General features: G+C 38.6%; 1 pseudogene; it reads right to left on the bottom strand.

Moving 5' to 3' along the window:
• Positions 1-13,099: 13,099 nt before the first annotated feature.
• Positions 13,100-14,070, bottom strand: LOC126058385 (olfactory receptor 14A16-like; annotated as a pseudogene).
• Positions 14,071-14,284: the final 214 nt, after the last annotated feature.

Raw genomic sequence — 14,284 nt, 5'->3', positions numbered from 1 at the left:
AAATTGCATCCTCCAACTATAACAGGATTTAGGATATCATTTTTGGCTAACAGTATTTATAAATTATATATGTGAGTGTGTGTGTATATACACACATATATATTTCATTTTTTTTATTGTTGTTGAGAGTATATACAGCAAACTATATACCAGTTCAACAATTTCTACATATACAATTCAGTGGGGTTGATGTCATTCTTCAATTTGTGTAATTATCTTACTTTCCTTCTCTGAATTTTTTCTCATCTCAGTAACATGAATTCACTGCCCCGTAAGCTTCCTATCTGACCATTCAAGTTTTTGTAGTCAATTTGATCCCATATAGACAGTACTTCAAAAGAGCATGATGTTCAAAGCAAACATTTTTTACTAAATAAGCTAACCTATTGTTCAGTTTAAATAAAACTTCAGAGGATACATTGGTTGAAGATTTAAAGATTATCTCAGGGCAACAGTTTCAGGATTTCATCCATCCTCAATGGCCCTAGAAAATCTGGTTTGCATGAGAATTTGGATTTCTATTCTGCATTTCCCCCTTTTTGATAAGAACTCTTCCACAGAATCCTGGATCAAAATGTTCAGTAATGGAAGCCAGGTACCATCCAATTCTTCTGGTCTCATGGCAAAGGAAGCATTTGTTCGTGGAAGTAATTAGGCACACATTTCATTTCCTCCTCCTATTCCTGGCTCTTCCTCTTTTTCTGCTGCTCCAGGTGAATAGACCAATTGTAACTTGGCTGGCCACTTGCAAGCTTTTGAGACCCTGGCATTTGTCTTTTTATTGAATTGTATAAATATAAATATATATATCTAAGCATATTTATATGTACACACATTCCATATATAGATCTAGTTCTGGATCTGCACCTAGGTATATAGGCAGATAGATGTAGAGATACAGTAAAACCTGCCAAAGCAAGAACCTGTGTAAGGCAGAAATATGTCAGAGAAGGAAAACTCAAATATTTTCCACTAAAACAAGCAATGGAAAAGTAGTAATTACACCCCATCAAAGTTGGAAACCTTGCAAGACCCAGGAAAATAAGGAAGTCCCATTGAGTTCCAGCTCTCAAGGGTTTCACTGTACATTCAAATCAGACCAGTTGCCATTGACGCGATCCTGATTGCTGGAGACCCATGTGTGTCAGAGCAGAACTATGCTCCTTAGGGTTTTCGATGGCTGACTTTTCGAAAGAAGATCACCAGGCCTCTCTTCTTGGCACCTCTGGATGGACTTCCAACTGGTAACAAAGTCTGTAAGCATTTGTACCACCCAGGGACTATATATATATACACACGTCTATATATACACATAGAAGACCCTCAGTGAGGTAGATTGACACAGTGGCTGCAACGATGAGCTTAAACATAACAGAGATTGTAAGGATGGCGCAGGACTGGGCAGTGTTTCGTTCTGTTGTGCATAGGATTGCTATGAGTTGGAACCGACTCGACAGCACCTAACGTATACAAAATACGCATGTGTATATATACAAAACATACAGACACATTTATATGTACACGTCTGGCGCAGTAGTTAAGAGCTACGGCTGCTAACCAAAAGGTCGGCAGTCCCAATTCACCAACTGCTCCCTTGAAACCCTATGGGGCAGATCTACTCTGTTCTATAGGGTCCCTGTGTGTTGGAATCAGCTCGTCGGCAACAGATTTGGTTTGGTTTTATATATACACAGAGGAGTCCTGGTGGCACTGTGGTTACGCACTTGGCTGCTAACCCAAAGGTCGGCAGTTAGAACCTACCAGCTGTTCTATGTGAGGAAGATGTGGCAGTTTGCTTCTGTAAAGATTTACAGCGTTGTATACCCTATACCCTATGGGTAAGTTCTACTCTGTACTATAGGGTTGCTATGAGTCGTAATTGACTGGATGGCAATGGGTTTGTTTTATATATATGTAAAACTAGACAAATAGACACATGTTTATATGTGTACATGTCTATGCATATACATGCAAGGAGCCCTGGTTGTGCAATGGTTAAACACTTGGCTGCTAATTGACAGGTTAGAGATTTGGACCCACCAGGAGAAAGACCTGGCGACCTGCTTCTATAAACATTACAGCCATGAAAACCCTATGGAGCAGTTCTATTTTGTTTCACGGAGTCACTATGACTCAGAATCAACTCAGCGGCACCTAACAACAACAACACATATACATGCATACATGCATATACCATATATTCAGTCAATGTTTAGAATATTTTATCTAGATTTGATATATATTTGTGATTTAATTTTTGTATACACACAAGTTAAAAGAGAAGAAAAATATCGTCATGACATTCAGTGCAGAAAAGGCAATGAAAAAGTCCAACACCTTTTAATAATACAATGTCAACAAAACAAAAATAATCAACTTTTCTACAAATGATTGAATGTATTAAGGTGATGGAACGTAATAGCTATACCAAAAGGGCAGTGGCAGGTAAATTGAGCAGCATTAGGCTCCAGCTTTTTTTTTTTTTTCTGCCTGATGGACCTTTTCCCCTTTTCTTCTTTATCCCAGATTCTCAGTAAACAGCAATGATCTTTCTTCTAAATTTCTGAGCCTATGGTCTTATTTCTGTCATATGCATAATCTTGGCTGGCTGTGGAGCAAATGGCACCTGAGAACAGGAAACAGCAGGAGGGAGGAGGGGCTCTGGGATGCGAACTGAGGGCACATATGGGGAGGCCCGTGCTTTCCTTATTTTCATGCTTTCCTCCTTCCCTCACCACCACTGCTCATTTTGTATGTTCCATCCCTTGACTGTCTGTGTTCTTATATGTGCTACCACTTTTACTGTTTGATTATATATTTTTACAATAATAAAAATAAAAGTAATAGAGAAAAACACAGATATTTCTTCTCGACTCAAAGGAGCCCTGGTTGCAAAGTGCTAAACACTTGGCTACTAACCAAAAGGTCAATGGTTCGACACCATCAGCCACTCTGTGGGAGAAAGATGCGGCAGATTGCTTCCATAAGACTTACAGCTTTGGAAACCCAATGGGGCTGTTCTATGCTGTGCTATAGGGTTGCTATGAGTCAGAATCAACTCAACGGCAATGGGTTTGGTTTTGGATCCTAGACTCTATATCCTAAGATAGCTAAATGAAATGCTAGTCAGAAAGGTTAAAAATACATATATTTCTTTTTGGACTACTTCTAAATTTCTACTAATTTGTGTGTGATGTAAATTAGATATGTCTTCATGAATTCTAAACGTCAGAGTTATGGGTAAGTCCTAAAAAATGCCTGGAGGCAGGTATTTAATTAATATGAAGAAAGCATTTTAGAAAGAGATATTTGATTCATAAAATTAATTTACATTTTTATTTATGAATGCATATCATATAGAAAACTCACTGGGAAACGACAAAGGAAAAATATTTCATCTGATATGTGATTACGTTTAATATTTCATGCAAAATTGCAAGAAAAAAACTAACTTTCAAAGAAAAAAATAGACAAAGAACCTGAACATAAAATGTATAAATAAAACCATACAAATGAAATGTATAAATGAAAAATATTTTAATTCAATAATAATGTCATGATGCATTGGCAATTTTCACATACGCAAATAAAAAAATTCAAAATTGGTGATTTTAAAGCTGGTTGAACAACGTGAGACAGATACCCTCGTACCCTGTTGGTAGTGTGCAAATTGATGTGAGACCCCGGAAACTATTGCCCTAAGATAATCTTTAAGCCTTAAACCAAAAATACCCCTTTAAGATCACAATAGAGGGTCCAGGACAGAGCTGGAGAAAAATGTAGAACAAAATTCTAACTCAAAAAGAAAGACCAGACTTGCTGGCCTGACAGAGACTGGAGAAACCCTAAGAGTACACCCCTGGACACCCTTTTAGCTCAATAATGAAGTCACACCTGAGGTTCACCATTCAGCTAAAGACTGGACAGACCCATAAAACAAAATGAGCCTAAAGAGCACACCAGTCCAGGGACAAGGACTAAAAGTCAGGAGGGAACAGGAAAGCTGGTAATAGGCAACCTAAGGTTGAGAAGAGAGAGTGTTGACATGTCATGGGGTTGGTAATCAATGTCATAAAACAATATGTGTACTAAAAAAAAAAAATCCCCTTAAATCTTCTTAAAATCAAGTGATAGTTCAGTGTAACTAGTGAAGAAAGCCTGCCTCGAGCATTATGTCCTTTCAAGATCTGTCTATACGGGATCAAATTGACAGCACCAACTGGAAAGATTAGATAGGAACATTAGGAGGCAGTGAGTGTATGTTTCTGTGGGAGGAACAACACAAAAAATGATGGTGAGAATGGATGCACAACTTGATGACTGTAATCAATATCACTGAACTTCACATGTGGAAACTTGGTGCGTATTTTTACTGTGTATGTTCTTAACAACAAATAAAACAATAAAATCAACTATTAAAAAAGATATCATGGATATTTTCATAACAAAGGAACCGTATTAGTAATAGTTATTGTTGTTTGTACAGATGGATTAGAATTTATTAGCCAGTCTCATACTGATGAGCATCAAGTTGTTTTCAATATTGTGCTATAATAAGCATTTTTTTGAAATTGGCTTTGTTAAGGTATAATTTGTATGTCATAAAATCCACCCATTTTAAGTGTATAATTTGATGAGTTTTAGAAATATTCTTACACACTTAAAAAAAAAGAAAATTGACATGAGGCTCTAGGAGTCACTTTTTTCACATGTAACAGTACATTTAAATAAATAATTAAATCATTTGATCTGGATGTTCTATTTTAAGTATCAGTTCTAATTATAATCATACATATAAACAAAGGTATACATTAATGAGTTAACTGAATACTTATTTATAAGGGCAATTACCTAGAGACAACCTATATTTATAAGAATAGGTTAAGAGCTATAAAAATTTGATATATCTTTGGAATACAATATATAAAGTGACTATATCTTCTATTTCAGAGAAGTAAAAAAAAAATTTTTTTTTATATTGGTATATAATGTTACATATATGGTGTAAAATGTAGGTTAACTTAATTACATGATTATTTGTAGTTTGGTATTTTAGTTAATGTCATTTATATTACTGTAAAACAATGTTGTTGTTGTTGTTAGGTGCTGTTGAGTCAGTTCCAACTCATAGCGACCCTATGTACAACAGAACGAAACACTGCCCGGTCCTGCGCCATCCTTACAATCGTTGTTATGCTTGAGCTCATTGTTGCAGCCACTGTGTCAATCCACCTTGTTTAGGGTATTCCTCTTTTCTGCTGACCCTGTACTCTGTCAAGCATGATGTCCTTCTCCAGGGACTCATCCCTCCTGACAACATGTCCAAAGTATGTAAGATGCAGAATGCTCTAAGGAGCATTCTGGCCACACTTCTTCCAAGACAGATTTGTTCTTTCCTTTGGCGGTCCATGGTATATTCAATATTCTTTGCCAACACCACAGTTCAAAGGCGTCAACTCTTCTTCAGTCTTCCTTATTCATTGTCCAGCTTTGAAATGCATATGATGCGATTGAAAATACCATGGCTTGGGTCAGGCACATCTTAGTCTTCAGGGCGATATCTTTGCTCTTCAACACTTTGAAGAGGTCCTTTGCAGCAGATTTGCCCAGTGCAATGCATCCTTTGATTTCTTGACTCCTGCTTACATGGGTGTTGATTGTGGATCCAAGTAAAATGAAATCCTTGACAACTTCAATCTTTTCTCCATTTATCATGATGTTGCTCATTGTTCCAGTTGTGAGGATTTTTGTTTTCTTTATGTTGAGGTGCAACCCATACTAAAGGCTGTGATCTTTGATCTTCATTAGTAAGTGCTTCAAGTCCTCTTCACTTTCAGCAAGCAAGGTTGTGTCATCTGCATAACGCAGGTTGTTAATGAGTCTTCCTCCAATCCTGATGCCCCGTTATTCGTATAGTCCAGCTTCTCGTTATTTGTTCAGCATACAGATTAAATAGGTATGGTGAAAGAATACAACCCTGACGCACACCTTTCCTGACTTTAAACCAGTCAGTATCCCCTTGTTCTGTGTAAACAACTGCCTCTTGATCCATGTAAAGGTTCCTCATGAGCACAATTAAGTCTTCTGGAATCCCCATTCTTCACAGTGCTATCCATAGTTTGTTATGATCCACATAGTCAAATGCCTTTGCATAGTCAATAAAACACAGGTAAACATCCTTCTGGTATTCTCTGCTTTCAGCCAGGATCCATCTGACATCAGCAATGATATCCTGGTTCCACGTCCTCTTCTGAAACCAACCTGAATTTCTGGCAGTTCCCTGTTAATATACTGCTTCAGCCGTTTTTGAATGATCTTCAGCAAAATTTGTTTGCTTGTGATATTAATGATATTGTTCTATAATTTCCACATTTGGTTGGATCACCTTTCTTGGGAATAGGCATAAATATATATATATTTTTTTTCTTCCAGTCAGTTGGCCAGGAAGCTGTCTTCCATATTTCTTGGCATAGACTAGTGAGCACCTCCAGCACTGCATCTGTTTGTTGAAACATCTCAGTTGATATTCCATAAATTCCTGGAGCCTTGTTTTTCACCAATGCCTTCAGAGCAGTTAGCACTTCTTCCTTCAGTACCATCGGTTCCTGATCTTATGCCACCTCTTGAAATGGTTGAATATCGACTAATTCTTTTTGGTATAATGACTCTGTGTATTCTTCCATCTTCTTTTGATGTTTCCTGCATCATTTAATATTTTCCCCATGCAATCCTTCACTATTGCAACTTGAGGCTTGAATTTTTTCTTCAGTTCTTTCAGCTTGAGAAACGCCGAGCGTGTTCTTCCCTTTTGGTTTTCCATCTCCAGCTCTTTGCACATGTCACTGTAATACTTTACTCTGTCTTCTCGAGAGGCCCTTTGAAATCTTCTGTTCAGTTCTTTTACTTCACCAATTCTTCCTTTTGCTTTAGCTGCTCGACGCTCAAGAGCAAGTTTCAGAGTCTCCTCTGACATCTAACCTTGCTCTTTTCTTTCTTTCCTGTCTTTTCAGTGACCTCTTGCTTTCTTCATGGATGATGTCCTTCCAAAACTCATCTGGTCTTCGGTCACTAGTGTTCAGTGCCTCAAATCTATTCTTGAGATGGTCTCTAAATTCAGGTGGGATATACTCAAGGTCATATTTTGGCTCTCGTGGACTTGCTCTGATTTTCTTCAGTTTCAGCTTCAACTGGCATATGAGCAATCGATGGTCTGTTCCACACCCGGCCCCTGGCATTGTTCTGACTGATGATATTGAGCTTTTCCTTCGTCTCTTTCCACAGATGTAGTCAATTTGATTTCTGTGTGTTCCATCTGGCAAGGTCCATGTGTATAGTCGCTGTTTATGTTGGTGAAAGAAGGTATTTGCAATAAAGAAGTCGTTGGTCTTAGAAAATTCTATCATTTGATCTCCGGCGTTGTTTCTATCACCAAGGCCATATTTTCCAACTACTGATCCTTCTTCTTTGTTTCCAACTTTTGCATTCCAATTGCCAGTAATTATCAATGCATCTTGATTGCATGTTCTATCAATTTCAGACTGCAGCAGCTGATGAAAATCTATTTCTTCATCTTTGGCCCTGGTGGTTGGTATGTAAATTTGAATAATAGTCGTATTAACTGCTCTCCCTTGTAGGCTTATGGATATTATCCTATCACTGACAGCATTGTACTTCAGGATAGATTTTGAAACGTTCTTTTGATGATGAATGCAACACCATTCCTCTCCAAGTTTTCATTCCCAGCATAGTAGACTATATGATTTTCTGATTCAAAATGGCCAATACCAGTCCATTTCAGCTCACTAATGTCTAGGATATTGATGTTTATGTGTTCTATTTCATTTTTGACGATTTCCAATTTTCCTAGATTCATACTTCATACATTCCAGGTTCCGATTATTAATGGATGTTTGCAGCTGTTTCTTCTCATTTTGAGTCGTGCCACATCAGCAAATGAAGACCCCTGAAGCTTTACTCCATCCGCGTCATTAAGGTCAACTCTACTTTGAGGAGGCAGCTCTTCCCCAGTCATCTTTTGAGTGCCTTCCAACCTGGGGGGCTCATTTTCCAGCACTATATCAGACAATGTTCCCCTTCTATTCATAAGGTTTTCACTGGCTAATGCTTTTCAGAAGTAGACTGCCAGGTCCTTCTTCCTAGCCTGTATTAGTCTGGAAGCTCAGCTGAAATCTGTCCTCCATGGGTGACCCTGCTGATATCTGAATACCGGTAGCATAGCTTCCAGCATCAGAGCAACATACAAGACCCCACAGTACGACAAACTGAAAGACACGTAAAAAAATACGAATCTATAAACAGTATGCTAAAACATGAGTGTAGTATTTGGGTGTATATGTAGTAAAAAAAAAAAAAAAATTTTTAGACATATAATAATAAATAAAAGACTTTAATCAAATAATGATTCTTATGAATCAATGGCAATGTTTAAAGGATATTTTCAGGAGCTAAAAAGGCCCCTTACAAAACAGTATAAAATGTCTTTTAATTGTATTTATTACTTAATCTTTCAGCTTATACCTTAGATTCACTATGCGTCTTTATGATCTCCTCTACCCCTCAATACGATTATAATAGCAGCAGCTCTACACTAACAGAAATCTTAACTCACAGAAATTCTGCACTTGAATGAAATATACAGGAGATGAATCTAGTCTAAACCTGTTCAGAACATCACACTAATTCTGGATTTACTCTGTAGTGAAACCCTGTATCTCTACACAAGAGAACTGACTACAGTGTGTGTTAGCTTAGTCAAGAGTTTAATCCAGGCTTTTGCTTTAATTTACAGTAACCATGTTTTACAATGGGCAGTGGTGGTTGAGTGGTAGAATTCCTCCCTTCCATGCTTGAGACCTGGATTCAATTCCCAGGCAATACTCCTCAAGCACAGTCATCATCCACCTGTCAGGGGATGCTTCAGTGTTGCTAAAATGCTGAACAGGTGTCATAGAAGCATCCAGACTAAGACATACCAGAAAGAAGGGCCTGGAAACCTACTTCAAAAATTCAAACAGCAAAAACTCTATAAATCACGTCAAACACTGATGCTCATCCAAAGACTTCACCAAAAGAGTAAAAAGATTACCTACAGACTGGGGAAAAGTTTTTAGCTATGACATTTACGGCCAGCACCTGATCTCTAAAATCTACACGATACTGCAAAAACTCACCTGCAAAAAGACAAATAACCCAATTAAAAAAAGAGCAAAAGATATGAACAGATACTTCACTAAAGAAGACATTCAAGTAGCTTAACAGATACTTGAGGAAATGCTCACTATCATTAGCCATTAGAGAAATGCAAATCAAAACTACAATCAGATTCCATCTCACTCCAACAGGCTGGCATTAATCCAAAAAACACAAAGCAATAAATGTTGGAGAGGCTGTGGAGAGACTGGAACACTTTTACACTGCTGATGGGAATGTAAAATGGTACAACCACTTTGGAAATCGATTTGGCACTTCCTTAAAAAGCCAGAAATAGAAGTAACATAAGATCCAGCAATCCCACTCCTTGGAATATAACCTAGAGAAATAACAGCCTTTACACGAGCAGATATATGCACACCCGTGTTCATTGCAGCACTGTTTACAATAGCAAAAAGATGGAAGCAACCAAGGTGCCCATCAAAGGATGAAAGGATAAATAAATTATGGTATACTATGCATTGATGAAGAACAGTGATGAATCTCTGAAACATTTCATAACAGGGAGGAATCTGGAAGGCATTATTATGCTGAGTGAAATTAGCCAGTTGCAAAAGGACAAATATTGTATAAGACCACTATTGTAAGAACTCAAGATATAGTTTAAACAGAGAAGAAAATATTCTTTGATGGTTATGAAAGGAGGGAGGGAGGGAGGGTGGGAGAGGGGTATTCACTGACTAGACAGTAGATAAGAGCTACATTAGGTGATGGGAAAGACAACACACAATACAGACGAGGTCAGCACAACTGGGCTAAACAAAAAGCAAAGAAGTTTCCAAAATAAACGGAATGCTTCAAAGGCCAGCGTAGTGGAGCGGCGGTTTGGGGACCATGGTTTTTGGGGACATCTAAGTCAATTGGCATAATAAAATCTATTAAGAAAACATTCTGCATCCCACCTTGGAGATAGTCATCTGGGGTCTTTAAGGCTAGCAAGCGGCCATCTAAGATGCATCAATTGGTCTCAAAACACCTGGATCAAAGAAGAATGAAGAACACCAAGGACACAAGGTAATTATGAGCCCAAGAGACAGAAAGGGCCACATAAACCACAGACTACATCAGCCAGAGACCAGAAGAGCTAGATGGTGCCTGGCTACAACCGATGACTGTCCTGACAGAGAACACAACAGAGAACCCCTGAGGGAGCAGGAGATCAGTGGGATGCACATCCCAAATTCTCGTAAAAAGACCAGACTTAATGGTCTGACCGAAACTAGAAGGACCCCAGTGTCATGGCCCCCAGACCTTCTGTTGGCCCAGGACAGGAACCATTCCCAAAGCCAACTCTTCAGACAGGGATTGGACTGGACAATAGATTGGAGAGGGATGCTGGTGAGGAGTGAGCTTCTTGGATCAGGTGGACACTTGAGACTATGTTGGAGTCTCCTCTCTGGAGGGTAGATGAGAGGGTAGAGGGAGTTAGAAGCTGGTGAAATGGACACGAAAAGAGAGAATGGAGGGAGGGAGCGGGCTGTCTCATTGGGGGAGAGCAACTGGGAGTATGTAACAAGGTGTATATAAGTTTTTGTGTGAGAGATCAACTTGATTTGTAAACTTTCACTTAAAGCACAATAAATATTAAAAAAAACTCTGTAAATCACAATGGTTTGATCCACACCCACTTATGGAGATGACACAGGACCAGCCAATGTTTCTTTACATTATGCACGGGTTTGACATCGGTCAGGGACTGAGTTAACAGCTGCTAACAACATGTTTTACTACAGGACACAAACAAATGCACACACACATACACACATAGATTGAAAGAGAAATAGAGAAACAGAATTTCGTTTCACTCAGCATTTTATAAAACCATAATTTGGAAGAACGGGGAAGTAGCTGCGCAGATACCTGGAAGAAAAGCATTCCAACCAGAAGGACCATCAATAGCAAAGACTACCTGAAGCAGGAACAAAGAGGGCACTGGGACTTGAAAAGGGTGTTGAGTGGGAAAATTCAGGACTATTATGTAACTAAAGCATAGATGATGGAGAACTTTCTATAACAGTGGGGGGACTCTGGCTTGTCCTGAATGTGAGCTGAGGTGTAATTAATGTTGACCCTACAAATCAACTCAGCTGCTTCACAGAGGATAGTCAGAAGGCAGGTGAGGGAGGAAGCAGGTAGAACAGGCTGGGGGCTGTAGCCATGGTCTAAATGACAAACCATAGGAGTGTGACCCACGTGGCATCAGTATAATTTGTAAGAAATGGTAAACTCCTGGAGAACAGAGAGGAAAGGATTTGCTGAGTTATTAGATGTGGTTGAGGGAGAAAAACAAATGAGTGAGAATCACACTCAGGTTAATAGAAAGATGGAGTGAGGATTAGCTGACATACAGTGGAGAATGTTTAGTGGGAAGACCAGGAGTGACTAAAGTAGTGAATTCTACTAAGTATAAAATTAGAATTTAATGATACAAAAGCATCTTATGTACCTAAGAAAAGGAACATGGAATTTCAGTATCTGTGGTAAATTATTTCCTCTTGAGGGCTCTTTTAAAAAGTCATTAACATTAAAATACAGAGAAAAGGAAGGGGAAAAAAAGGGAAGGAAAGGTATTGCCATACATGACTAAACCAAGTTCAGATCAATCCCGTCTACTGGAGCAGATCACAATGTGTGAAGCATTTGTACACACAGAGGTAGCAATGGCCATTTCCACACCAAGGTGGCAACAAAGAAGGTAGAGGTATTTTTTAGGGATGTAGTAAGATAATCTGAGTAGGAAGAAACTTAAAATGGCAGGTAGGAGTAAAAGTGGAGACAAGAAAAATGAATCTATACTTAAAGTGGAGAAGAAAAAAAAAGATAAAAGAAGGGACAAATAAAGAGGTCAAAGAGAAAAAGAAAGACAATAAAGGACATAAAAAAGGAAGTAATAAAAGGAGGGATGGAGGAAGGAACAACAGAAGAAAGGAAAAATGAAAGAATGAAGGAAAGTTAATGCACAAAATTTGTGGAAGAATCTTGAATTAGAGAAGAGCCATCAGGAGCCCTTTTGGCACAGTGGCTAATTAAAATTCTCACCTGGTGGTTTGGACCTATGGTCGCTCCCCAAGAGAAACCTGTGGCAGTCTGTTTCTGTAAAGGTTACAGACTTGGAAACCCTAGGGGGCAGGTCTACTCTGTTTTATAGGATCACTATTATGAGTCAGAATCAACTCCATGGCAATGGGTTTGGCTTTTGGGCTTTTTTTTTTTTTTGGATTGAATTAGGAAAAGGAGAATTGGAATCATAAATATGTATACATAAGAGACTTGTACAAAATTACTTCAGGACTGTGATATTCTGTGTTTATTCACAACATAAATATTTCTGGTAAGATCCTATTCTGAAACTAGACTTTTTATAAGAATGTTGTCATCACCATTTTTGGACACTCTTAATACCTGAGTGGCCAGTGATCACAGCAATTTGACCACTCTCTGATGATTTTACTGTGAAACCCACAATTAAATATTTAATTAGCATAAACAAATAGAACTCCTAAAGACAGGTTATAAGGAGCCCCACATCTTTATTTTAACTACAAACACTTTAAAAATAAACTGTATTCCAGGACTTACAATAAAACATGCTATTTTGCATGCCTATCTCCCAAAAGGTTGCAAAATTACAGGGTGTTAGGAAACACTGACAATGAATGTAAGACATTCAGAATTTGCCCCCTGAAATCAATACCAGAAAGAGAGCCATTGAATTGAAAGTTTCCAAGCTACTCATTCACTACACAACAAATGACATAATAAAATTTTGGCCTGTTATTCTGTTAGACAACATATTGTCACATTCTGTAGCCTAGAAGTAGGAGGATAAAAGTATCTCCTCATTTTGAAATAATTATCGTCAGCCAAATCATACATTTAAATTATTTTTGCAAATGTAAATCAAGAAAATATTCTTGACCTTTTTGCCAGCTGTCAGTTTTTCTAGGGCCATCTGCACATCCTTCTTTCTCAGGCTCTACATGAGAGGATTAAGAGTGGGTGGTAACACAGTGTAAAGCACAGATACCAACACTTTTAGTGAAGACGAAGATTTGAAATTTTTGCTAAATATGTAATAATTCCTGAAAAGAAGAACAAGGTCACCACAGTGAGGTGGGGTATGCAAGTGGAGAAAGTTTCACTCTGCCCTTTGCAGATGGGATTCTGAGAATGGTGGAAAAAATGTGAACATAAGACACAACCATCAAAATAAAACATACAGAAGCAAAACAGCAGCTAGCAATAATAAATGCATATTCTAAGATATGCTCCCCAGAACAAGCAAGTGGAAGCAGTGATGGGACATCACAGAAGAACTGGTGCACTACGTTGCACCCACAGAAATTGACAGAGAGTGTAACTGCTACGTGAATGGATCCATAGCCACATCCACTGAGCCACGATGCAGCCACCATCTGCACACAGGTACCTCTATTCATAATGGTCTCATAAAGCAAAGGATGGCAGATGGCAGCATAGCAGTCATAGGTCGTGACTGTAAGGAGGGCAAACTCTGTGCCCCCGAAAAAAATGACAAGAAAAAGTTGTGAGGCACATGCTAGGAAGGATATGGGATGCTTGTTGGCTAGAGAGTTCATGATGGACTTGGGCTCAGTGACAGATGTCAATCAAGGACACATTCTTCAGGAAGAAATACATGGGAGTTTGGAGGTGCTGGTCTACAGTGGTGAGGGTGAAGCTGAGGGGGTCCGCCATCAGTGCTGCCAGGTACATGAGGAAGAAGAGTTCTGCATGGAGTGTCTCTATTACCCAGTCACCAGGGAATCTCATAAGCAAGAACTCCGTCATGATGGTCTTGTTGGTAAGTTTTTCAGACATGCCGATTCTTCACAGAGAAGACAGAATAGAAAGCACAGCTTCCTAACTTTTTCATTCACTGATCTCTTCTGTATTCTACCTGTTCTCTTCTGCCATAGCTTTACTCTCAAAGTACCTTATTCCCTTTTGTTATCAATGATTTTCTTCAGCTCCTCGGTCTGATATAGGCTAATTCTAACATGTAAAATTTATTTCCTTATAAAATATATAGAGT

The sequence above is a fragment of the Elephas maximus genome, chromosome 14 (genome assembly GCF_024166365.1).
Source record: "Elephas maximus indicus isolate mEleMax1 chromosome 14, mEleMax1 primary haplotype, whole genome shotgun sequence".
NCBI classification, from domain to species: Eukaryota; Metazoa; Chordata; class Mammalia; order Proboscidea; family Elephantidae; genus Elephas; species Elephas maximus.
Note: the sequence above shows the minus strand (reverse complement) of the source record. Positions and strands in the feature narration are given on the sequence as shown.